The sequence below is a fragment of the Ictidomys tridecemlineatus genome, unplaced genomic scaffold, assembly GCF_052094955.1.
Source record: "Ictidomys tridecemlineatus isolate mIctTri1 unplaced genomic scaffold, mIctTri1.hap1 Scaffold_182, whole genome shotgun sequence".
In the NCBI taxonomy this organism is placed as follows: Eukaryota; Metazoa; Chordata; class Mammalia; order Rodentia; family Sciuridae; genus Ictidomys; species Ictidomys tridecemlineatus.
The window spans coordinates 573508-599379 of record NW_027521572.1 but is presented as its reverse complement, the minus strand read 5'-3'; the positions used below and the strand labels follow the sequence as shown (position 1 = coordinate 599379).

The 25872-nt window shown below is 38.1% G+C and overlaps 1 pseudogene; it reads left to right on the top strand.

The window, feature by feature from the left end:
• Positions 1–25872, top strand: part of LOC144372876 (transport and Golgi organization protein 1 homolog) — a 175870-nt pseudogene that overhangs the window by 46752 nt on the left and 103246 nt on the right.

Genomic DNA, 25872 nt, shown 5'->3' with positions numbered 1-25872 from the left:
AAGCTTTAGAAAACAACAGCCTTGGACTAAACTAGTATGTTCATTCTTGTGCTTAACTCTTGTCTGAGCAGTTGTGACAGGCAGAGTAATGGCCCCTAAAGAGACCAAGTCTTAATTCCTGGAACCTATAAACGTTACCTTGTATGGAATAGATGGAGTGGGGTGTTTGTTAATGTAACTAACTTAAGGGCCTTGAGATAGGGTGATGTATTAGTCTATTTTTTTTTTGTTACTACAAAGAAATACCTAAGGCAGACTAATATTTGGGAGGCTGAAAGTCCAAGTTCAGGTGGCCCAGTTGGTTCCGCTTCTGATGAGGGCTTAATCGTGGACAGCATGAAATGGTAGGGAACATGTGTGGGAGCCAGAGATCACATCACCAAACAGGAAGCCAGAGAGTGATTAGGGGTCTAGAGATTGGGCTTGCTCTTAACAACTCTCAGGAGAGTTCAGGGTTTTATGAATTCTGGGAGCAGCTACTTAATATTAATATCCTTAGGACCTTCCATTAGAGCCCCCACCTCTTAAATAGTGTCTCAGCTCCCACCTTGCCACATTGGGACCAAATCTCCAACACGTGAACCTTTGGAGGGTAATATTTTAAAACTATATCCAAGCCATAGCAGGTGACTCTTTTGAATAATTTGGATGGGCCCTAATGTAATCACTTATAGACATGAGGTAGAGGGAGTCTTCAGAGAGAGAAGAGGAAAAAATGGCATGATTGTAGAGGCAGAGATTGAAACAATGCGACTTCTTATGGTTTGGATATGAGGTGTTCCCCAAAAGCTCGTGATCCTGGAATGTTCAGAGGTAAAATGATCAGATTATGAGAGTTGTGAGCTAATCAATGGATTAATCATTTAAATGGGTTACTAGGTGGTAGCTAAAGGCAGGTAAAGGTTGGAGAGGGTGGGTCACTAGAGGTGTGCCCATAGGGATTATGTATTCTGTCCCTGGCTCCTGCTCTCTCCCTGCTTTCTGGCTGCCATCAGCTGAGCAGTGTCCTTCTGCTACACCTCTCTGCCATAATACTCTGCCTCACCTTGGGCTCAGAACAATTGAGTTGACTGTGGACTAAAACTTTGAAACCATAAGCCAAAAATAAATGTTTTCTCCTGTAAGTTGTTCTGGTTAGGTATTTTGTTCAGGAAATGAAATCTGATTAACATAGCTATAAGCCAAAAAGTGCTGGCAGATACTAGAAGCTGGAAGAGGTAAAGATAAGATTCTCCAGTAGAGCCTCCAGAGGTGTCATGCTGACACCTTGATTTTCATACCATTGACTGCTGGCCTCTGGAGTTGTGTTCCTTATTATCAGCTTTTCTTTTATTTATTATTACTTTTCCCTGAAGTTTAACACAATGCTTTCAGTTTTATGACTATTTCACTTACATATTGCTGCATAACAAACCATCCCTGAGTTTAATGGCTTAAAATAGCAACAATTTATGATTTCTATATTTTTCTTGGCTGACTAGATTCAGCTGGGGGTGGTGGTGGTTTCTTCACTGTGTGATGTCCTATGGAATCACTCAGAAGCTGCATTCATTTGAGACTTCAACCAAGGTTGGAAAGACCAAGATGACTTCACACTTATGTGGCTGCAATTGGAATTGCGGGCATCAGTGACTGGGGACTGACCGGGCTTTAAGAGGATAAACATGGAAGTTGCCATGCTTATTAAGTCCTAAGCCAGAACTAACACAGTGTCACTTCTGCTGCTTTCTGTTGATTAGAGCAGATCACAAGGCATCCCAAGTTGAGGAACAGGGATGAAACAAACATACAGAAAGGAGGATTGTGGGGCTGGGGATATAGCTCAGTTCGCAGAGTGCTTGACTCAAATGCCCAAGGCCCTGGGTTCAATCCCCAACACGAGTAAAAATAATAAATAAATAAATAAGGAGGTTTACACAAGGGAAGGTAGGAATTTGCCAGTCATCTCCAGAAAGTATACAACAGACTGTTTAGAAAATGGACTTCAGCAAGAAACATTTTTTTTCTTTCTTTTTTTTTTTAATATTTTTTGGTAGTTGAACACAATACCTTTCTTTCTTTCTTTCTTTCTTTCTCTCTTTCTCTCTTTCTCTCTCTCTTTCTCTCTGTCTTTCTTTCTCTCTTTCTTTCTTCCTTTCTCTCTCTTTCTCTCCTTCTCTCTTTTTCTCTCTCTCTCTTTCTTTCTTTCTTTCTTTCTATGTGGTGGTGAGCATCGAATACCCAGGGCCTTGCACATGTGAGACAAGTGCTCTACCACTGAGCCATAACCCCAGCCCCTTCAGCAAGAAGCATTTTCTAAGAAATAATTTCTGGTGTGAAAACAAATCCATAGAAACTGCCTAAATAGAAACCTGCACACATGAGGCGTTTAAGAGATGCATGTTTTCTCTGGGTGCAGTGGTGTTTACCTGTAATCCCTGTGACTTGGAGGCTGAGGCTGGAGGATTACAAAGTTTGAGGCTAGCCTCAGCAATTTAGCAAGAACCTGTATCAAAATTAACAGCTACCAGTGAAGTGAGTGCAAATATGTTTCTAGGACTGCTTCTGGACCAGTGACTTTCTTGGCAAATGGCGGAGCACTTCCAGAACTAAAACCTTTCACTCCCTCCCTGGATATGGTATTGTGATAGCCAGTTTAGCCATTTGGAAATTCCCCATCTTGAGAGCAGCTTCTGAAAGGGAAGGGTTACAAAAGCATTCACCAAGTCCAGCAATTTCTCAGTCGTCTGCAGAGGATTAGAAGGGAAATGAAGAGACTGGGAGGACAGCTAATCCGTCAGCACTTAGAGACCCTGGGGCAGATCCTTTCCTGGGCTTCCTACATGGTTTGCCTGTAGCTGAATAAAGGGACTTCCTGGTAGAACCACTGCTTGGGTACAAGGGCTTGGTTTTTCGTTTGCTTTTTTGGTGCTAGAGTTGAAACCTAGGACCTTGTGTGCGATGCTCTTTACTCCTGAGCTATGTCTCTAGCCCAAGGGTTTTGTTGAGTATGAGATTCTGACTGTGAGACTCCTGATTTCTTTCTAATCATTCTTTTCAGTTTCATTTCATTTCATTTAAAAGAAAATTCTTATGTAATTGTTATTCACTCCTTCTTTTACTCATTGCTGCTCTGGGGAATATGTGATGGTGTTGCCTAGTCAGAGGTAGGGATAGGATTCCAAGAACAGAGTCAGAGATGTTCCTCCTGGAGAGGTTCCAAAGCCAGATTTCTCTTTTATGAGTTGTTTCTATTTTTTTATTTTGCATTTGATCATATCCTTTGAAATGCTTGTGTGTGCTTTGTCTTCCTTTGTAGGTTTGTTTCCACTTGGAGGATGTTGTTTTTCTTAAGATGAGCTTGCTATTTTATCAGCAATCAGTGTGGCAAGGAGACAGGCCCTTTTGCTGATTTCTGTCCTCTGAGTTGGTTTTATTAGCCCAAATCTAGGGAGTTGCTCCGTTTTAATAGTTTATTTGGTTTCTATTTGAAACACCAACTGAAAAGCTCTAGGTTTTTGCCTTTAGCCATTGTTTCCATCTAATGACTAGATTTATAGTGTTTGCTCCATGGCCTGTGAATAAGTCCTGTCCTTTTCAAAGCTGGGCATCACCTATGCCTTTGCTGCTGTTGCCCAGCAGTTCCTCGAGCCTGCGGGGTTTTGTTTGCCTTCTCTAGTTTTTTCCTTTTATATCTTTGTGAGTTGCTCCATTGATCTTGGTTCCTGGGATGATTGAGAATGATGTGGGATGTATATATATATATATATAGGGACTAGGGGTGAAAATACCTTCTTTTTCCTTAACACATTTTGCAAATTCTTTGTTTTTTTCATTGCATAATTGTTTTCATCATAATAATGCTTTTGTTATGAAGCATATACTTCTGGCATTTTAACTTTTTCTGTTTATGGCCAATCTAGGTTCTTTGACTGGGTTATGAATTAAATTTACATAAGACAGATTAGCAGGACAAATGCTATTTTAATTATGTGCATATACATAGGAGAGTCCCACAAAATATGAGACTGGGCCAGATGACCGAAACTTATGAAGTTTCCCAAGCTCCAGAGAGGAACAGGGATCAGGGATTCTGGGGAGATGGGAACAAATATAGCAAGGTGAGAGGAGAAATTATATAGTGAATAAAGACTGTCTTGTGTGCAGATCAGCAGTGTCTCAGGTAATAAAAATTGTCTCTGAGCAGCCCTCTTCCTGAAATAGATCCTTTCACTAACGTAGATTTCCTTTATGGACAGAAATTATTTTATGAAAGCTTTTTAAAGTTATTCCTGTGACTGTAGTTTCTCTGAATAACCAGATGAAAATATGGCAGTGAAGCGTATGTGGTGTGGGGTGTCTGATCTGTCCTCATACGTATAGTCATACTCTTGGGTGGGATTCCCTGGGCCCAGCAGTTCTCCCTCCCGTTGTGCCTGTGTATCCTCCCTGGGGGGCTAGGGGTTTGTGCACCTCTTTCACAGTCTGGCATCCTCAACTTAAAGCTGCCTTATTCTCACCCTGTGTCCTGGCTTGTGTGTTTTCACCTATGTCTGCCTGTTTATCCCATTTACAATTTTTGGTTGTCTTTTCTCTTCCTGGGAGCTTGAACTTACAGAGGTTTAGCTTTTCCCTTTTGGTTATCACTTCTATTGATTTCATGAAGCTGCTGAACTAGTTTTGACCATATAAATAAACAGGTTTGAAATGGCTGTCACTGGAGTATTCACCCCCAGGGCTTGTTATATCTTGTGGTGGTAACATCAGTCTGTTTGCTTGTTTGGATGAAATCAAATTGAACTGTTTATAAACCTGTGAGACAAGCTTTGTCTATTTGTGTTTAAGAAAATGTCAAGCCCTGGCAGGATACTCAGTTTATTGACCCGAATGATGATTCTGAATGCCATTAGATATGGCTAATTGTGAGCTTCATGAAATTATTCTGTTCCCATCTTCATCCTAATTTCTTTCTCTGTCTGTCTTAAGGACTCTGTCCTTTTGTTTGGTTCATGCAGTAAGTTTGCATTGGATACAGTTGTGAACTGGACATCATACTTAGTATCAGAGAGACTGTGGAAAAAACATTAGTTAGAATCTCTGCCTGGGCCCAATTTATCATCTGGTGGGATAAATACACAAACAAAGAGGAAGTTCAGTGTATGACTTGCTGCAAGTTCTGTGATGGGGAGAGCACAGGTTGCAGTGCAAAACCAAGGACAGGTACCTAACCCAGATGCTGTGGTTTGGATGTGGTTTGAGCATGTCCTCTAGGGGTTCATGTGTGGGGAGCTTGGACCTCACTGCAGCAGTGTTTACAGGTGGTAGGACCTTTAAGAGGTAGAGCTTAGAGTGAAATCATTTGGGGGTACTGCCCTCAAAAAGGATTGAGGTCATTCTCCAAAGAGTGAGTTGTTGTAAGAGTGAATATGACCCCCAAATCACTCTCTGGCTTCCTTCCTGGTGTTTTAGAGAAAGACCTCTTATCACAACAGAGTTAGATTGAAGCCGGTGGTGGGAAGCAAAAAGGGTATTATAGCATCTAGGGCAGTAGCAGTAAGGATGGAGAGAGGTTGACTCAACAGACCTTCTGGAGGTAGAAGCAGCAAGATTTGCTGGTTGATTGTGCATGGGGTGTTTCGTTTCTGACTTGGGGAGTCAGATGGCTACTGGGTGGGTAACAGTCACTGAGAGAAATAAAAGGGCATTGAAGGATAGGTTTGAGATCAACCATATTAGAAAATTTTTCTTCTCTAAGTTTATTTATTCATTTATTGCCAAAATATTTTCTGGCCCAGTGGCATTTATGTAATATTGTGTTGTGTATCAGGAGGGACGTGAAGAAGTGTGAGTTCCAGTCTTCAGAAATTCAGCCATAGTTGAGGTAGCAAGGTAAACATTTAGTGAGTGACTGTTGGGTCAGCAGTTTTCTACGCTCTCTCCCTGCCTTGTCCATCTTCTTTGTTTCTCTGTGTCCTGCTCATAAACTTTTCAGGCCAGGCACAGATTTACATTTAGATAGGAGAAATAAGTCCTGGTATGTGATCGCACAGTAAGATGACTATAGTTAAAATAATGTATACATATTTCAAAATAGCTAGAAGAGAGGATTTGAATGTTTCATCATAAAGAAATAACTTGTTTGGAGTGATGGGTAGATATGCTAATCATCCTGATTCGATCATTACATAGTGTACACATGTAATGAATCATTGCATTGTATCCCATAAATTTGTATAACTCTTGTGTCAACTAGAATTTTTTTTACAAGGGAAACTTTCAAAGCCAGTAAAACATAAGTGAAGCTGCTTAGCTTGGCATTCACATTTTTAAGAAACTTTTGCCAGTCTACCTTTTCTACCTTCTCTTGTCACAAAGTCCTTTTGTCTTACATCTAGCTGGGCCTACCCACTCTGTTTTATCTTGTTTTTAATTCAGTGTTACTAGTATTTCAAGGCTCATCTTGTTTTCCCTCTTTCCCACAAAACTTTCCCTAACCTTTTTACCCCCAATGATATGTTTTCCAACTCTGAACTCTTATTATAAACATCATTCATTTGACTCTGACACATATATCTTGTTTTCTAAACAGATTTTAAGCTCCAAGAGCAGTAAGTATCTTATATTGTTAGTTATCTCCCACAGGATCTAGTACAGTGCTCAATAGGAAGCTTGTAGGTACTTTTAAAAAATATTTACTACCTTTGTGAGAAAATTACAATCTAATGATAATTTTAATTAAGTAGCAAGTGAAAAACAACAGTCAGGATTCAGAGGAGAAAGATTCGTATATGACCTAAAATGGTACCGTGATCTTAGCCTTTTAAAGTAAGACTGTATTACAGACCTGTATCCAGGTATGGTCACACTGCCTATAATTCCAGCTTCTCTGGGAGGAAAAGGCAGGAAGATTGCAAGTTTGCAGACAGCCTCAATAACATAGTGATACCTTATCTCAAAATAAAAAATAAAAAGGGGATGAGAATGTCCCTTGGCGGTAATCTTCCCAGGTTTTAATTCCTTGTACAAAAAAAAAGGCAGACTCATAGACACCCCCAAACCTTTGAACTACGTCCACAAAGAAGCACTATTGTAAGTAGTGACCTTGCATTCAGTGTGGCCATAAAAACAAATATAGCCATTGTTACTTGGAATCTGTTATTAGCAGATTATCATTCTAAGCTCTGTATTCAAGGTGCTGTAGACTTTAGGATTTGAAAGTTATAGATGAGTGAAGTTTGAATTAAGTCCCTAAGATAACAATATCTCAGGGCTGGGGATGTGGCTCAAGTGGTAGCGCGCTCGCCTGGTATGCGTGCCACCCGGGTTCGATCCTCAGCACCACATACCAACAAAGATGTTGTGTCCTCCGAGAACTGAAAAATAAATATTAAAAATTCAAAAAAAAAAAAACAAAAAACAATATCTCCCTGTCCTCTACCTCTTGGGGCTTTTTATAATACACATAACTGTTAATATTACATATCTTTCAGGCACAGTATGTAAATATTTAGCCAAGTCTTTAGGAGCTTTTGGCAGATACAGAGTTGAGATGATGCTCCCTGGCAAGCACACAGAGCTCAGCTCTTTTGTTTGTAGTAAAGTGGAATCCTGGTCTTTCAAGTGAGCCGAATCAGAAATAGGGTCAACATTTTCTTACAGGATGGAGGAACCTAAGAATGGTAGTCTTGAAGAACACCTCCTATGTTCTCAGAGTGCTCAGATGAAGTTAAAATTCACTTTAGAAAATAATTTTGGTTTTCCTTAAACACTGATAAGTGCATAGTTAATTCTTGAAAGTCCTATGCCATCTAGCATGGTGACAATGATTTTAACAGTATATAGTCGGTTCTCTGTATATACAAGTTCTGCATTCATGTATTCAACCAAGGATAAAATGAAAATATTTTGGGGAAAAATACATCTGTGCTGAACATGTTCAGGTTTTTCTTCCTATTAGCCCCTAAACAATACAGTGTAACAACTATTTACATAGCATTTATATTGTATGAGGTATTATTAATCATCTAAAAATGAATTAAAGAATACAGAAAGATGTACATGGGTTATATGTAAATACTATGCCATTTTATATAAGGCATCTATGCATTTGGGACCTGTGGGGGTCCTGAAATAAACCTACCCACCATGAATACTGAGATACAACTGTGTACTTTTGAAAAAATGTTGTCAAAATCCTACTTAGCTTCTAAAATAATTAAAATATCCACCAAATGTTTACCTTTGAGTAATATACCTTCTTTATATATATATATAATCTTCCAAGATAAACTAGTTGGTAAATATTTGATAAGGTATCTGAATGAAGTAATTTACTATTTGGGACAGTTAGCTTTAATTCAGCTGTTTTAGTTGAGTTAGTTGTTTTAGTTTTTTTAATGACTTCAATCTTCAATAGTAGTTCTGCAGCCCTTTTTCATGGCAGTATTGTGGTCAACAGAGCTAGTTACCTATCAGGACACTTTCTTAATCAAAGTGCGAGAATCATATGATCTGCACATGTACAATTGCTTATTTTTCTCTCTCTCAATCAAGAGATACCAGGCAACTATGAAGTGGCTTATTCCCTTAGACATTAATAATTGAGTCCTCAAGAGGACATGTCCACTGACCTTTTTAGTTGTATATGAAGAGTTTCTATTGGGCAAGTGCATTTAGAGATCCTTCTGTGAGTTGTGATTTTGATAGGTATGTCCATCTTTACATTGAGTTCATCTTTTGCTTATTGATTCATTAAAGTTCTTTATATATTTTGGGTATTGATTATGTAACTCTTAGATACATTTATTATAAATTATCTCCTTAATTGTGACCTGACTTTTATTTTTAATTAAAAACAGTTTTATTATGAGAATTTTCAACATATGTAAAAATGAAGAGAGTAGTATAATTGACCCTTACATACTCATCACTTGGCTTCAGCAGTTAGCAACATTTTGCCAATCTTATTTCCCCCGTTTTTTACCTTCTCATAAAGGAGATTGCAGATCCATGTCATTTTTTTTCCTGTAAATTTACTCATTATGTATTAATGAGTGATAAAGAAGTTTAAGAAGAAATACCACCGTCCTATGATCATGCCTAACAAAGTTAATAATTCCTTAATATTCAAAATTTCCCTTTTGTTCTATAAATATCTTTTTACAGTTGATTTATTGGGTTGAGGAGGAACCGAAACAACTTCCACACATCGCTTTTAGTCTTTAAAATTTTTTTTTCTTTTCTTCACTGTACTGGGGTTTCAACCCAGAGGCATTCTACCACTAAACTATGTCCTCAGCCTTTTAAAAATTTTTATTTTGAGACAGGGTCTTAATAAATTGCTGAGGATGGCCTTGAACGTGTAGATCTTTCTTTCTCAGCCTCAGGAGCAGCTAGATTACAGATGTGCACCACTGTACCCAAAATATTTTATAGATAGTATGTATGCTTCCTAATTCATGAACCCTTTAGATGCATATGTCATTTTTAGTAATGCTGAGGTTGATCAGTGGATTTATTGCAGATTGTGTCATCTTGATCTTTTTACAAAATTCCTTTCACTTAATAGTTTTAGCGTCCATCAGTAATCTCTGCCTAGACTCATTAGTTTGTTTTTTTTCTTTTATCAGGTGTTGTAAAATGATGATTGTATAATTGTATTTTCTTTCAACATGTATTAGCTGGATGCCCCTCTACCCATACCCTCCCAGTACTGGGTGCTCTACCACTGACCTACTTCTGTAGACCTTTTTCATTTTTTCTTTTGAGAATCTCACTAAGTTGTCCAGGCTGGCTTTGGAATTGAAATCCTGCCTCAGTTGCTGGGAATATAGGAATGGGCCACTGCACCTGGCAGAATTCTTTTATAAAGGAACTATTTTTCATCAATTACTTGTTCGTATATAATGCAGGTTTTTTAGGGAATGTAGGAAAATGCTTTTATTACTAATTTTCTTCATTTTAACTTTAATAATATTAAGTTGCTGTCTTAGCAGCCTCTAGTAACCATATGGTCAGCAATTTTATGTTAGTGTCCTGAACTCCAGTAACCACAGGAAGTATGAAGAGAGACAGAAAATACCTGTATGCTCAGTAGGTTACATCACAGGAGTGGATCTCAGAGTTAAGGAAACAAAATCTTTTATAATGGGTAGTATACATGTCTGCCCTTTGCTCCAGATGGAGATATTCTGTCTCCTAAGGCTATTCATTACATAAACATCCTTTTTTTTTTTTAAAGAGAGAGTGAGAGAGGGGGACAGAGAGAGAGAGAGAGAGAATTTTAACATTTATTTATTTTTTCTTAATTCTCGGCGGACACAACATCTTTGTTGGTATGTGGTGCTGCTGAGGATCGAACCCGGGCTGCACGCATGCTAGGCGAGCGCGCTACTGCTTGAGCCACATCCCAGCCCCCCATAAACATCCTTGAATAGAGTCCAAAACATAAGTAGCCATTGCCTTACTTTTCAAGATGTGTAGTAAGGAGAATTTTCTCTCAATTTTATCCATCCCTCATTTCTATACTATCTTGATTTTTGCAGAATTTTCCCTTGAGTACGTCATGCTGTCAGCTCTTTTGATTAATTTGACTGACAAATTGGGACTAAGCCCATTTATTTTATCTCATACAACATTTAGTTTAGGTTACTGTCAACAGGGATCCAAGCAGCCGGATAACTATAACTTTCAGTATAACATCAACCATGCCCACCGGCATCTCAGATCCAATCAGTTGCACAAATTTAATAAGCCAATAGAGTCTTTGGTTTTCTCTTGAATTTTCTGTATTGACCTTTCCACTTAGCCCAAGGCATTAATCTAGATAGCTTAAAATGTATTAGTGATTGCACAGGGTTTGTCTTAACATGTAAATTGGAAGTCAAGGACAGTTTTTCATCCATAAGAACCCTGTTCATGATTTGAAGCAAACCTGAGTGACCTCAGTTGAGGTACAATGAAGACTTCAGTTGAAGTCAGATGACAAATATGTTGTTTTTTAATTTTAAAAAAAACATGTTTTTTTAAATTGGAGGACTCTCATAGTAGTATGTGTAAAAATTGAGTGACTTACATCTTTAGGAAGCTTCTGTGAATAACCAGCATGGCCTTGTTTTGAAGTCATCTTCACAATCATTGGAGGGCACATGATCAACTGGTGGCATTCCCTTAAACACTTGAAAGTCTTTTACAACTGCCCCTAAGTGCATATTTTGAGGAGTGAGGCAAGTTAATGCCTGCTTTCAAAAAAGAAATACAATCCCAGGACACACATGATGCCCCTGTAAAAAGATAGCATTTGGACTTTTTGGAGCTCTCCAGGATCCTTCCAACATTACCTAACAACAAGCTCTAAATAACAAAAAACTTTAGAGTTTATCAGTGAGTCCAAGTAATTAATTCTAGTCTTTGGATTTGGAGATACTGCTTGTAGGTGGTATGTCTAAGTTGTTTTGTTATACCACCAGCTGAGAGGCATTCACCTCCCTCAGACAGTGCTTGAGTGGTGGCCTCAGAAAAGGGGAAGACATCCGGAGTTTTTGACAGGTGTTTTGCATAGAAGGGTCAGCCATTGGAGGCAGGGCCATTATGTACAGTTTTTGATAGATTTTTCAGTAAGGTTAAGGGGAAAGGAAGTCAAATTGTGAGCAGATGGAGGATGACAGACCCAGCAGGTGAATTTAAAGTGGTCACAACAGTTTGGGAGAGACATAGCAGAGCATTTTCCTAGGTGAGGAAGACTGTAGGGGCAGTTTCTTTCTTATTTTTTTTTAATTATTAAAGATATTTATGGTCTAGGGTTGTGGCTCAGCTTTAAGACTCTCGCCTAGCATGTGTGAGGCTCGGGTTTGATCCTTAGCACCACATAAAAATAAATAAATAAAATAATATAAAGGTATTATGTTCAATTACAACTAAAAAAAATTAAAAGAGATATTTATTATTCCCGATTGCATAATATAGGTATAAGTGCCAGCTACAGAGTTTCTGTTTTGTGCTCTGAGTTATATGTATGAGAACCCTACACTTTCTTCTCATTACAGTCTGTGTCCGTACCTGCTAATCTAAATCCAGCAAGGAATTTATATGGTGTGACACAGTTGACTTTATAGAGGATGCTTCTTTTTGCTGCTTCTGTTTAAAATTTTTCTTCCACGATATCTGTTTTCTGCTTTTCCTTTTTTTGGAAACTGATTTTTTTTTCCTCCTGTAGCAGTTTCAAATGACACAGAATATTGGCATTCTTCCTTCTGTTGTATCTTCTAGGGTCAGGGATGTTCCCCTCCCAGGTGTCCAAGTTGTTCTCCCTCTACCTCCAGAGAATCAACTGCCCCACTTCGTAGCGTCACCTTTCCCCCATCATTCTCTACTGCAGCAAGGCTTTTTGTCTGGAATGGTCATGTACAAGAGGGGCAAGAAACTTTTATAAAACTCCACTTTATCCCACTAGGGCTACCAAAGGATCAAGGAATGAATCAACAGCGTACTCAAAAAAGTGGTTATTATGATACAGAACTCAGCCTCTGGAGAATTCAGATGTGGTTGAACAGAATGAAGTTTGAGTCTTCTGTACACCCTTTGGCTAGAGTATGCAGAGGATGTACCAACTAGGCTGTCTCAGGATATCCTTACTGGAAAAAAAGAAGCAGGCCAGGAATAATCAGGACAGAGCCATAAATTTCCAAAATAGGGAAAAAACTTTATTTATTATTTGTTATTTTACTTTATGGCTGTTTTTGAGTCTTCAATTCAATGGAATTTAATTTTATATATAGTAAGAGGGCAGGATCCAATTTTAATTTTGTTAGATAATCTATTACCATACCATCCTTTTCTATAATCTGCAGTATCAGCTTTTCTGTTAATCAAGTTTCCGTGTATGTGTCTGTCCTTGTGCTCTTGATCCTTTTTTATTGGCTTAATAATTGTCCCCACACTGTCCTAATTACTAAACTTTTCTAATATTTCTGGCTATCTGATTGGTGAGTCTTCCAACCTTGTTTTTTAAAATTATCTTTGCTTTTCTTAATTCTTATCGCTTGGTGTGTCTATATTAATTTTGGAATCTTTTGTTAGATCACTTTCTCTCTCTCTCTCTCTCTCTCTGTCTCTCTCTCTCTCTCTCTCTCTCTCTCTCTCTCTCTCTCTCACACACACACACACACACACACACACACACACACCCATTACTGTTTTTATTGGAATTGCATTGTCTTTATAATCAACTTGGGGAGAATTTCATCTTTATAATATTAAATCTTTTAAGCCATGAGCACAGCACACCTCTCCTGTTTGAGGAACATCTCCTTAAAAACATGATATACCAGTGCGGGGGGGGGGGGAGAAGAACCTGACTTCTCTGTCACCCTATACACAAAAGTTAATTTTAGATGGATCATAGACCTCAACATAAAAGCTAAAACCATAAAGCTTCTAGAAGAAAACAAGAAATGTTTTACTTTGAAGTAGCCAGAGATTTCTTAGGCCATGAAAAGCATGAGACATAAAGGAAGGAAAAGAAGGTAAAGTATTAGACTTTACCAAATATCTAAAAACCTCTGCTTATCAAAAGATTTTAGGAAGAAAATAAGTTAGCAAACTACAAACTAGGAGAAAGTATATGCAGTGCATAATTATGACTATATAAGAAAGGAAAGAAGCAACCTGTTTTTAAAATGGTCAAAAATCTTGAATAATGTTAGTCAGCATCTATATATCAGAGAGAACATTTGACATTTGGTTTGGGTGAATTGGCTTATTTCATTTAGCGTGATAATATCCATTTCTATCCATATACCAGCAAATGCCATAATTTCATTCTTCTTTATGACTAATATTCCATTGTGTATATGTAACACATTTTCTTTATCCATTCATCTGTTGAAGGATACCTAGGTTGGTTCCATAGCTTAGCTATTATGAATTGAGCTTCTGTAAACATTGATATGGCTGTGTCACTATGGTATGCTGATTTTAAGTCTTTTGGATATATGATGAAGAGTGGGATGACTGGGTCAAATGGTGGTTCCACTTTAAGTTTTCTGAGAAATCTCCATACTGTTTCCAATAGTGGTTGCACCAATTTGCAGTACCACCAGCAATGTATGAGTGTACCTTTTTCTCTATATCTTCACCAACATTTATTGTTACTTATATTCTTGATAATTGCCATTCAGTCAGGGACCATTTTATTTCACTGACTACATTTGGCAATGTCTGGAAATATTTTGATTGTCATGATTGGAAGGAGGAGTGTCATGCTATTGGCATCTATTTGGTAGAGGCCACAGAGGCTGCAGGGCACAGGACATAAATAGCCTGCAGTGCACAGGATGTTGCTCCGCACTGCCCACCAAAACATAGGGTTATTTGGTCCAAAATGATTAGTACCAAGGTTGGGAAACCTTGTTCTAGAACCTACCCTTATCACCAAAGCTGAGTCAGCATCAATCAGATTTTTGACTGTACACATAGTCCAAATCAATGGCTCAGACTTGGCATTTTCACATGTTAAGTATTTCTTCCTGACAGACTTAGTATCAAATTTTCATAAATATATGTAATCTGGGCTGGGGATGTGGCTCAAGTGGTAGCGCGCTCACCTGGCATGTTTGCGGCCCAGGTTCGATCCTCAACACCACATACAAACAAAGATGTTGTGTCTGCTGATAACTGAAAAATAAATATTAAAAAATTCTCTCCCTCCCTCCCTTCCTCCCTCCCTCTCTCTCTCTCTCTCTCTCTCTCACTCTCAAAATAAATAAATAAATAAATAAATAAATAAATAAATAAATAAATAAATAAATAAATAAATGTAATCTTAAATTTGGAGTTAAAAGTCCAGAAATCCAAACATGTCCAAAGTCAAAATTATATGTATCATTTCTGTTAAATTTAAGTTGCTATAGGTTTTGTTTTTAACTTGCATTAAGTATCCAAACAAATGACCTTTGTCACTGTTCTTTAAAGTGTATGTGAGGGGAATGGATCAGGGGAAACACATGATAGTAATTGATCTTTTTTCTTTCTCCACAGAATGACAGGCAGAGAGTTTTTCTCTCATTTCCCAGAACTCTATCCCTTCCTTCTCAAACAGCTGGAAGCTGTAGCCAGTACAGTGGACAGGTAAAAAGTTTTTCAGAAGCCCATGATGATTTCTTCTGTTAAGAGTTATTTTCTGCCAGGTGCGGTGGTACAGGCCTATAATCCCAGCAGCTCAGGAGGCTGAGGCAGGAGGATTTCGAGTTCAAAGCCAGCCTCAGCAAAAGTGAGGTGCTAAGTACCTCAGTGAGACCCTGCCTTTAAATAAAATACAAAACAGGGCTGGGGATGTGGCTCAGTGGTCCAGTGCCCCTGAGTTCAACCCCTAGTACCACCCCCCAGAATCCCCCATAAAAGAGGGCTTCCAGTCTCATCAGGGCAGTTAGAGAAGTTCATCGTTGCCCTTTCAACCACACCCTATCACTGGTAGTGGGATTTTTAGTATGGACATTAGAACATGTGCCATTATATTCTGCCAGGGGTATTTGCATATTGTGTGAATATATGTGAATAGTCTGTAATAGGAAAATAAAATTATATCAATGAGTTTTTCTTCTGTTTATGATACATTTCCTCATATTAGTAGTTTGTGCAGACAGACTTTGGCCCTAGTATGTTCATGCCTTAAATACATTTGGACACCAAAAGTTTCACATTTCATACTCAAGAGTAGTAGACTCTGCTTAAGCAAATGACTGACTTTGAGAAGAAAATCATGTGCAAGAGCCCAATCCCTGATTTTTCCTAGAGTTTTTTCCCTTTTGATGAATACTAGGAAGATATGAAATGAATGGAGAAAAAAGTGAAAAAAAAAAGGAAAACTCAAAAGAGTCTCACTTCATATACAGAATTAATTAATTACTTAATGAGAAAGGGTTTGAAGATAGTGCCTCAATTATTAAAGTTCAGATCTTTTGTGTACATCCACTTTTTTTTCAGTGATATGGGGCAATTGGACCATCACCCAAGCATGTTCCTGTTACTTTTGGTGCTGGAGAGACTGCACCCCTCCCCGATGGATGGCACCTTTTCTGCTCTCAGCATGGTACCTTTTGTTCCCTTCATTATGAGGTAGTATCATCCTAAGTGAAAATACTGGGGGTGGTCATGGGAATTTTGTGAGGATATTTCAGTTTGTTTTTATTTCAGAAATTATTATATAATAAGAGATGTTAATTAATTAGTTTATGTTTTTCCTTGGGAGGGCTCTTGGATAGACAGGAGCAGGAGGCTTATTGCCCCTGTCCCAGACTACCCTCCAGTGTTTTAGTGGAAGGTTCTTCTCTCATGGGTGCACCCACTGTGTAAGTAGTGTTTTCCTTGGAGACATGCCTGCTAATGGGTGTGTGGTACTGATACAAGGTACTCTTTTGAAAAACATAGCCTGGATATTTGCATTATCCCTGTGTTGAGCTCACCCAGCATGGTGCAGACTTGCTCCTGGCATATAGCCCCTGTTGAGCAGTTCAAGAGGATATCAGGACACCTGGTTCTTCACTTGGAGGAATGTGCTAGGGCATGCAGGGGTGGCTTGTTGATGGCAATGCCATGTAGTACAAGTTCCCACTCATCTCCTTCAAGCTTGGAGTGCCTAAAAAATGAAACATGAACATAGAATATGCATGGAATTCAGAAACAGGCTTTCCTGCTTCGGGAGCCCGTGGCCCCAGTTTTCATTTTGGATTAAACACCACAATAAGCAGGCCTTCAAAAAGTATTCACATTTTCTTGAGAAACACTCTGGAAGCCTATAGTACTGGTTAACTTTTACCTTTCTGCTTACTTCTTGACAAAACGGCAACTTCATTTTATTGTATCCACTGAAAATTGAAATGGACTTGGAGCAGAAGGATAAGAATACCAAACTCAAGAGAGTGTGTTTATTATTTATGTGGTGCTCTGGGTTCTACTTCTGGTTTCACAGAGCCGACTTATGCAGTTTATTGTGAGAAACCATTAAACATGAGATTCTGACGTGTGATTGCTGTGGCCATTTGCTTGCAACAAGTCCTGGCTGTGGCTCTGTTATCTTTGATCACAGAGATGACTCACTCAAGCTGGTTTTGTTTCCTGATACACAAAGTTATCTGTCTCCTTCTTTCAGCATTTGGTGATTCATTTTAGGAATTTGGGTGGTCAGTTTTACTTTCAGGTTCCCTTTTATGACTATCTGAGGGAAAAACCCAAGATATAGTTTTAGAAAGTTAATGTAAGGGGGAAACGCAGAGAATCCCAGTGTACATTACAAACAAAAATATGCCATGGAGGGCTGGAGATGTGGCTCAAGCGGTAGTGCGCTTGCCTGGCATGCATGTGGCCTGAGTTCGATCCTCAGCACCACATATCAACAAAGATGTTGTGTCCGCCGAGAACTAAAAAATAAATATTAAAAATTCTCTCTCTCTCTCTCTCCCCCTCTCTCATTCTCTCTTAAAAAAAAAATATGCCATGGAACTTGGTCATCAGTCTGTGTTGAAAACATTGTTTGCAGGAGTTATTTTTATTTTTATTTTTTTCTATCAGACTATGATGTGTTGGATCCTGGAAGCCACAAATTACTGCATTAAAAATATCTTTCTAAACTTATTTGTTTACATATAATCAGAATGCACATACTACTTATTATCTTAAAAGCAAATATTATATACAACAAAATTGCATTAATATAGAAAATTTAAATACTACTTTGGAGCTACTGTACTTAGTGTGTTTTTAAAAAAAACAAAAACTAAAAAGACACAAAGTAAGAAGTTTTTAATCATATTGTCCTGATGAAAATGTTGTAGTCAATAGTTGCTTTCTGCCTGAATATAGGTTTATAGTGCACCACCAGAGGAGAAGCTCTGCAGTGGATTCCTTAGTTGGTCAGTAGGCTGGGATTCATTGAGGGTACATGTGTCATAAAGCAATGTTTCTCAAATTTTAAGTTATAAAGATACCACTTGGGAATCTCATGAATTCTGATTCAGTAGATTCTGGGATGGGCCTGAAAATCTGCCTTTCAAACAGACTTCCGGGTAATATGATCCTGCTGGTCTAAGGACCACACTTTGAGTAGCGGGATTACATTTGGGATATTAAACATCATCAGAGTCATGTACATGGAGACATTTAATAAACTAGACAGGAGTAGGGTCACACTTGGATGTACTTGGTTAGGCTATTTAAGGAGTTTTATAAAAGTAGATTTTGACTCAGGAGTGTAGAATAAGCAAAGATGTATTCTGAGCAGAGAGGTCATTAGAAAAAAGCCTGCTTTTTTTTTTTTTTTTTTTTGTTTACCATGACTTCTAGCAAATTGCGCATCATTTTGCTTTTCCAGTACTAAAGGTTAGTTGATTGGGTTGATCAGCCATATGTAATCAGACACACATCTGTGGGATGGTGGTCCATGTCCAAATACACTCTTGTCCCTTGACCAACTACTGTGGTAAATGGAAGGAGCCTAGATTAAAATTAGAATATCCAGTTCTGAGTAGCATCAATTTGCTATAGCAACAACCTATGCTACCCCAAAATGTTCACTGGGGAGATGAACTATAAGTGGATCTTTAAAAAATAGCAAATTTGATAAAATTGCACACATTTGATTTAATGACCTCAGAGAACATTACTCATTAAGAATGTAAAAGATTGATTATGAATCCTATTATTCCAAAGCAATGTTTGTGGTTCTGATGAAGACTGAGCAGTTTTGATTTGGGGTAGCTGTTGAAAATATGGATGTACACATGGGAAATAGGTGGAGTTTTATCTTGATAGCATCCTTAATGGGAACATAAGTACTTAGAAGAGCTCTCATTAGACCCAAGGATACTCTGAATCTAGCTAAAGAGAAAATTTTCAGGTAGTGGGAGTTGCACAGTTGCTTTGACCATACTAAAGTGAATCCTACAATGCAAAGTCTATTAAAAGCCTAACAACAGCTTTTATTTCCCTTGATTTATGTATGCTTACCTGCTATTTCTATCCTCTCTGCATTGCTAAATACCATTTGTATTTTTAGTCCTTTGCTCCACATTTAAGAATATATCCAAGCTTAAGGTTTTTGTTGTTGTTGACTGAAATCTTAGAAATCTCTGGTTTGGATTTTCTAGTTGCGTGTATGTGCTTGCGTGCACACAGTTATAATTGTTGCAACATCTTAGGGACAGAAATAATAATATTAATCCCAACATCTTGTTTACAAATTTTCTTTAATCCAGTGTATTTTATGTGCCTGATGTTTTGCTGGATCCAGGTCCGCAGTCCTTTAATATACTAATATGATAACTCCGATTTAGGACTATTCACCCTTCAGTTGAAATACCACAGAGCATAGTAATTCATGTTTTCAAAGGAAATGTGTCTGGCTTTGTGACACGCTCACTAGTGCCCACTGTCTGGGGCTTTCTAGACACTAGAAGTCTTTTCAGAGACTAAAATGTCTCCTGACATGCATCTTTGAATTCCTTTTCACAGGCAAGTTTCAAGTTTCCCTTGAAGAACTGTAAGAAACCACATATGCCCCAAACCTAGGATCCTGGAGTCTTGAACAGAGCAAAGACCCAGGACTCAAAAGACTGGGTTCTGTCCAGGTTCTGACATTTACTAGTTGTGACACTTGGACAAGGCTCTTTATTCTCTGCAACAGCCTGGTGATCTGTTTAAGGGAGCTGGGGCAGTTGGGAAAGTGGCTCTGTTGCTGAAAACTGAAATTGGAGCATCTGATTAATATCTGTGGAGAAACTCTGTCGTTGCCTTTCATTTGCTTTTGTGGTTGCTTTTAAAAGGTCTTTCCTCCCACCCTCAGCACTACACCTTTGGGCTTATTTTCATTACAAATGACTTTCAGCACCTCTTTTTCCCAATCCATTTTAGTCATTGTTCTCTTAAAGAAGTTTTCAGTGAAATCTACTCTTTTTCTGACAAACACTAAAGTACAAATAGCAATACAGTCTTAAACACATGGTATAGGAATTACCTATAGGGACCTATGTAGTAGAAACTTGTTTAGATGAAATATGAAAATATAGCTGACAAAGAATGGAAAAATACATGTTTTATGTATTTTTGAAATATTTTATGGAAACTTCCTCTCTTATAAGAGAGGAAGGTGGGAATATAAAAATTGAGAAAAAGGATGGGAGAGGAGGGGAGGAGTAGTGGAGATAGGAAGGGCAGCAGAATAGAATAGACATTATGATTGATGTATGTACATTCCATGTATGTATTATATGTCAAATTACATTCTGCTGTCATGTATGACTAAAAAAAAATAAAAATGAATCGTATGGTTAAAAAAAAATCCTCTGCAAGATTACAACCCTCCCCCCCCAAAAAAAAAAGAGTTGATTTTTTAAAGATTGTGTCATTGGGAAGTAATATTGACTCTTGTTTTGTTTTCTTTGAAAGTTATATAATTCAGGTATTACCACTTTAGTCCTTACCCAGGCTATGAAGTGAAACAGCTCATTTTCCACGGTAGTGTGTTGGGGCTTTTGCAGGAGGCAGTAGCTGACTTCTCCTTCTATTTGTGATTGTAACACTGGAAACTCTCCTTCAAGATTGCACATCACATTTCTGTCGGCCATATTCCCAGCATCCTTGTAGATAAATAAAGGACAAGATTTTTTTTTTTTTTTTTTTTTTTACAGAGAAATAAAGAAGCAGAGTGGCTACAGCACTGCTGAGCTGGAAGTCAGAAAAGTCCTCATTTTCTGTCCATCTCAGCTCCGGATCACCTCCCCTCCTCTATAGCCTTTGTCATTAAACCTCTTTTCTTGCCATTCATCACAACTGTAATGTGCTATCGTGCTCAGTCTCCCCAAGTAAATCTTAATCTCTTTGCACACAGAAATAGTTGTGGGGTTTCTATGTTTTTTTGTGGGTTGTAGTACTTTTCTATAATTTGTTCAGGTTTGGATGCAGAGCTAGACAGAGTCACGTAAAAATGAATCAAATTTTGAAATTGTGACTTTTTGTCTGAGCAGTTGTGTATCTCTGAAGTACACAAGGGATTCCTAGTCCTACTATATTAGAGCCACATTTTGTATCCCACTGGTTACTAGTTATGTAGAAAAGAGGCCCTGATAATTTTCATATTTTACCTGGCTTTTGAGGAGTATTATGTTCTAATATAAGCTCTGACATTTTGTTTATATTGTGACTTCCCCTCTTTGACCCTGTTTCCTTTTCTGTCAAATTAAGATATTGGCCTTGTTGTTACCTAGGTCTGCTCTGGCCTCATGAGCCTGTGACCTGAGACCTTCCTGGACTGTAAACTTCTCTCCCCTGATTGCTTTTTAGGGACTCCTGTGGAAGCCCATCTTTCTGTCCCCTGCTGCATGTTTTAGAGCCATATGAGAGAAGCCTGGATTGATAAGAGTAGGAGAGGGGGTATTTTTTAAATCATAGAATTATAAGTAAGCCAAAACAGGTGGGAAAATCCTCTCAGATTAATGCAGCTTGAATGGAAGACTCATGCAGGAGAGCCCTGTGTGCTTCAGGCTATAGATCAGTGTGATGAGAATAAATAATTCTGCTTATGAAATAGTGCTCCTAAGTTTGCTTATTAAGAAAAATTTTAGAGAGAGGAAGGAGTTGGTAGTATAATGGAGAGAGAGGGCACTTCCTTAAATATATTTCTTCAATATTCAGTTGATAAATGTGTATATGTAATTTACGTAGGGCAACAATGTATCCTTTCAATACATGTATACTTGTATACAGGGTTAATAATCAGATCAGGGTAAGTGGCGTATCCACCACCTTATGTTTCTTTGTGTTGGTAACATTCAAAATCTGAGAACAGACTTTTTCATCCTGCTTTGGCATGTCTCTGCTAATAAACTAGAAACTCCTGAGGCCAGATATAGGTAAACTGCTAGAAAAGAGACATCGTGGCCTATGAGTGAGACCACATACCTGTACCCAGATAAATGATGTGCAAGTGAGCCCAGAATCATGTCAGTAATTTGAGGAAAGTGTAGGATGGGAATGTTATGCCTGGGGCCTACAGAAGGATTTTTCACTAGAAAGGAAAATATTTTATTAATGACCAAACCAGTTGTGTTGATATCAGACTGGATCATTAAATGTATCACTTGCAGAGAACTAGTAAGGATTCCCTAAGAGTAAGTCATGCCTGAGTCACCTCATTGTTAATGGGATTACTAGGATGGTGGATATAGACAGTGCAGCTTTATTTAATATTTGATTTACTTAAATGAAAACAGACTAGATTGCATGTTTATCAAATTTGTGTGTGAAGTAAACATTACAGGCAAGGGAATAGAAAATCAAAATAGTTTTCAAGCATAGGCATGACAAACACAATTTCAGCCTTGTGGCCGTTACCTCTGTGTGGCTATTACTTCTGTGTGGCTGGAGGGGAAGGGTTCAGTTGAAAGCCATATACTCTAGTTTCCATTTAATTTGTGATGTGTTGTTTTTGTTTGATTGTTTATATGTCTGATATAGCCCATAATTGAAAAGTAATATTCAAAATAGCTTTAGATTGATGGGCTGAGACTATCAAGATAACATTTAATAGAGATATGTATCATATTCTGATTTTTTCAATTAAAAATCATACACATGCAAAATGAGGGATATCTGGCTTCATGGAAGTTTTTATGAAAAGTAAACAACAAAAAAGTCTTGTGGAATGGGATTTCCTTGTGACCTGTGACAATTGTAGTGTGACAATTGCCACTTTTTGATAGCAGAGGCAATAATCCCCCTGAACTCTGTTGCTTAAACTAAACCCCACATTATTCTGTTTATTATTCTGCTCTGGGATCCCCATTTTAGAAGGGTCATTGATAAACTAATATTTATCCAGGGGAGGTGACCAACATAAGGAGGAAGCTAAACATCTGGAAATCATTAGAATGGAGAAGACTTAGAGGCAACGTGGTGATTGTCTTTACATACTTGATTGTCTTTACATACTTGAGGGCAGAAGGCACACAATTTCTTTCTTTCTTTTTTTTTTTCCTTCTCGATAAAATAGTTGGAGATTTCAGCTTTTAATATAAAAAAGAGTTCTGTGAAAGTCAGCCTTCTCCATCAAGGACATAAAAATTTTCCTAATGCTGAGCTGTCCATAGTGTTTGAGGAAAACTGATCATACGTTGAGAATATTTTGTGAAGGGTTTCTGCAGTGTGTCTGTATTTGGGTTAGATGACTATCCAAGGCATCTATTTGGGATGTCTTATTTCAAAACAGTGGAACCACTCGGAATTTAGTAGATTCTAAATGGGCAGTGAATTACATGATAGAATCTTCCTTTAATGGAAGCATATTTGATGCATATTTGCAGATTTTTAAATGGATCTTCAGTTTCCCAAAGAAAGGGGTGCAGTTTTTAACGTGGCCTGCAAGGTTATGGTGATCTGCTCCTAAATGGTGCCCTCCAGGAATTAATTCACCTAAATTTAGCTTCTAAATAACTTCTATAACTTTGTTCTTAAAACATTTTTTGGCCTATGTGATGTTATGTCTGAAAAGCATTCCTTATTAATTTAATTATCTTTTTTTTTGTGTGTGTGTGGTTGCTATATTTTTCTCTATTCCAGATGTTGGCTTAAGCCACATTTGTTTTCTGAGAAGCATAAGAAATATCTGAGTCTTTGAGAAGTTAGAGATGCTTTTCTGAATTGATTGAAATAGATAACTCTTTGTGGTCCAAACTTACCAGAGGAACTTTTTGAACGGAGATCCCTGCAGAGAGAGTAGCAGAGTCCTCAAGCCTTGCCCATTACAAAAGTAGAAACACTCAAGAATAGGGCTTTCCCAGTACTGTTAATGTAGAATATCCTCTTCCCCCAGCATAGAATTCCCAGACTCCACCCTTCCTGTGGTTACCACTGATTTCCAGGAGGCTTAGGGAAACAGGGTACAGGAAATGAGTCTCCCTACACCATCCTCATTTGCTAAGAGTTGTTGGTGAAAGAAGGAACCTGCTACCTCATCAGTCTGGAAACCCTGACCTCTTGGTTTAAGTAGTGTGACTGTGTGACACCAGGCCAGGCTTTGGGCCAGATGTCAAGGTGAGATGTTCATTTCTGCTCAAGGGGTTTTCAGTTGCTCACTTTTCCTCTTTGCCTATAGACTAAATTGTGCCCACTCTTTTTTTTTTTTTTCACAGACATGTCAATGACCCCAGTGTTGGTTTCTTTGAGGCTGATTGTATCACAGGGACATATATTTGAAATAAAGCCATGAGACTTTGGTGATGGCATTTTAGGACTTAAATAAAGAAGACATAGAAGCAGCGTTTGGAAGGTTCTTTCCCAGTGCTGGTGGAATCACACTGGGCAACTGCCTACTCTGCCTCCTTACTGTGGCTCTGCCTAGTTTTTATTTGGAGAGCTGTGCTTGTGGCCTTCCGAATTCTATGTAGCAGTAGCTGAGGTTCAGCATGTGAAATGAAATCATGTTTTTTGTATTCTATGGCTGTTTGCATAAAAATATATTCTGTTGTCTGACACCAATTTTTTTTCCCCTCTCGGTTCCTAAAGAGGGCCCAGCCAATTTCATCTCTGATGACAGATCTCTTTAAGACCTTTTTCTAAGTATGTCTTTGAGCAAGAGGAATGAGGAGTTCACCTCTTATGGAATGCATTGACAAAGCAAGCTAGAAAAACAAAACTTGTAGGGAAGAGCTTTTCTTAAATGTTATCTGTTACTTTAACAGGCCAATTCAGGTCATGTTAGAACAAGTTATTTGATCTGCAAACAATCTCATTCTTAGGTGAAATTTCTGACAATGATGATAATCTGTGGCCTATTGCTGCCATTCACTCTAAAACTTAGAATCCAATCAGTTGATTGTTGGCTAAACATTCCTTGTGTACTTAGTGGTGTTAGGTCTTGGGCAAAATGCTAAGTAAAGAAAAAGGTCTTCATCCTCAAAAAGAATATCCAGTCTAGCTGGTGAGATAGAACAACAGCCTATAGGCCTGACCATGTATATTAACCACTTCCTTATAGGATATCTATCCTAAGGATAAGGCTTAGTGGGTTCCAGAAAGTCCAGAAAGCTTCCTCAAGTAGCAGAGCAGGGGAAAAAAGGAAATTCAGCTTGCCATCTCGAGGACTTTTAGAAGTCACTCATGGTGATTTCATGTGAGAACAAAGTCAGGCCATGCACTCTGCAGACAGTGGGGCCCAACAAGGGGGAGATTGTGATAGAGCTTTATGATTCATAACTTGGAAGTCATCATAAAGAGCTTTGCTTCCACTTGAACCATGGGTGACCCAAGAAATTCACAAAAATAAATGGCTTATTGTTTAACAGGAGAAACCATTGATATGGAATAAGAACAGTATTTGCCCCAAAGATGGCATTTTACTCTTGTGGGAATACTGAATAGTAATGGGGGAAAGTTTAAATTTAGTAATATTAAAATTTTTAAATGCTTTAGCAATATTTTTCCAAAAGGAACTGTCATTTTCTTGGCCATAAATATTTTCTCAAAAATAGTAGACAAGGTGCTCAGCAGGCATTTTAAATTCTAACTTAAGAATTTCACAGTACCAAGTTCCAAATGCTGACAATATGCAGTTTTTTATCCTATGTAGTAGGGATCATTTTAAGTCCAGAAGTATATATGTATATTTTTCTTTTCAAACAGATATGAATTAGGGAATAAATAGGCAGACAAAGATTAATTATAGTAGGCTTCAAATGAAGACATGGAAAAATAACATTATAATATGTTTTGGTTATCTTTCCCTGACTGGCATAGTTTTTTTCTACTCTGCTTCTGAGTCTTGACCCTTGCTAGACTATAGTAACCCTCCTGCCCAACTTCATTCTCAGGGGACAAGTTCAAAACCCCCACTGGTGCCTGAAACTATAA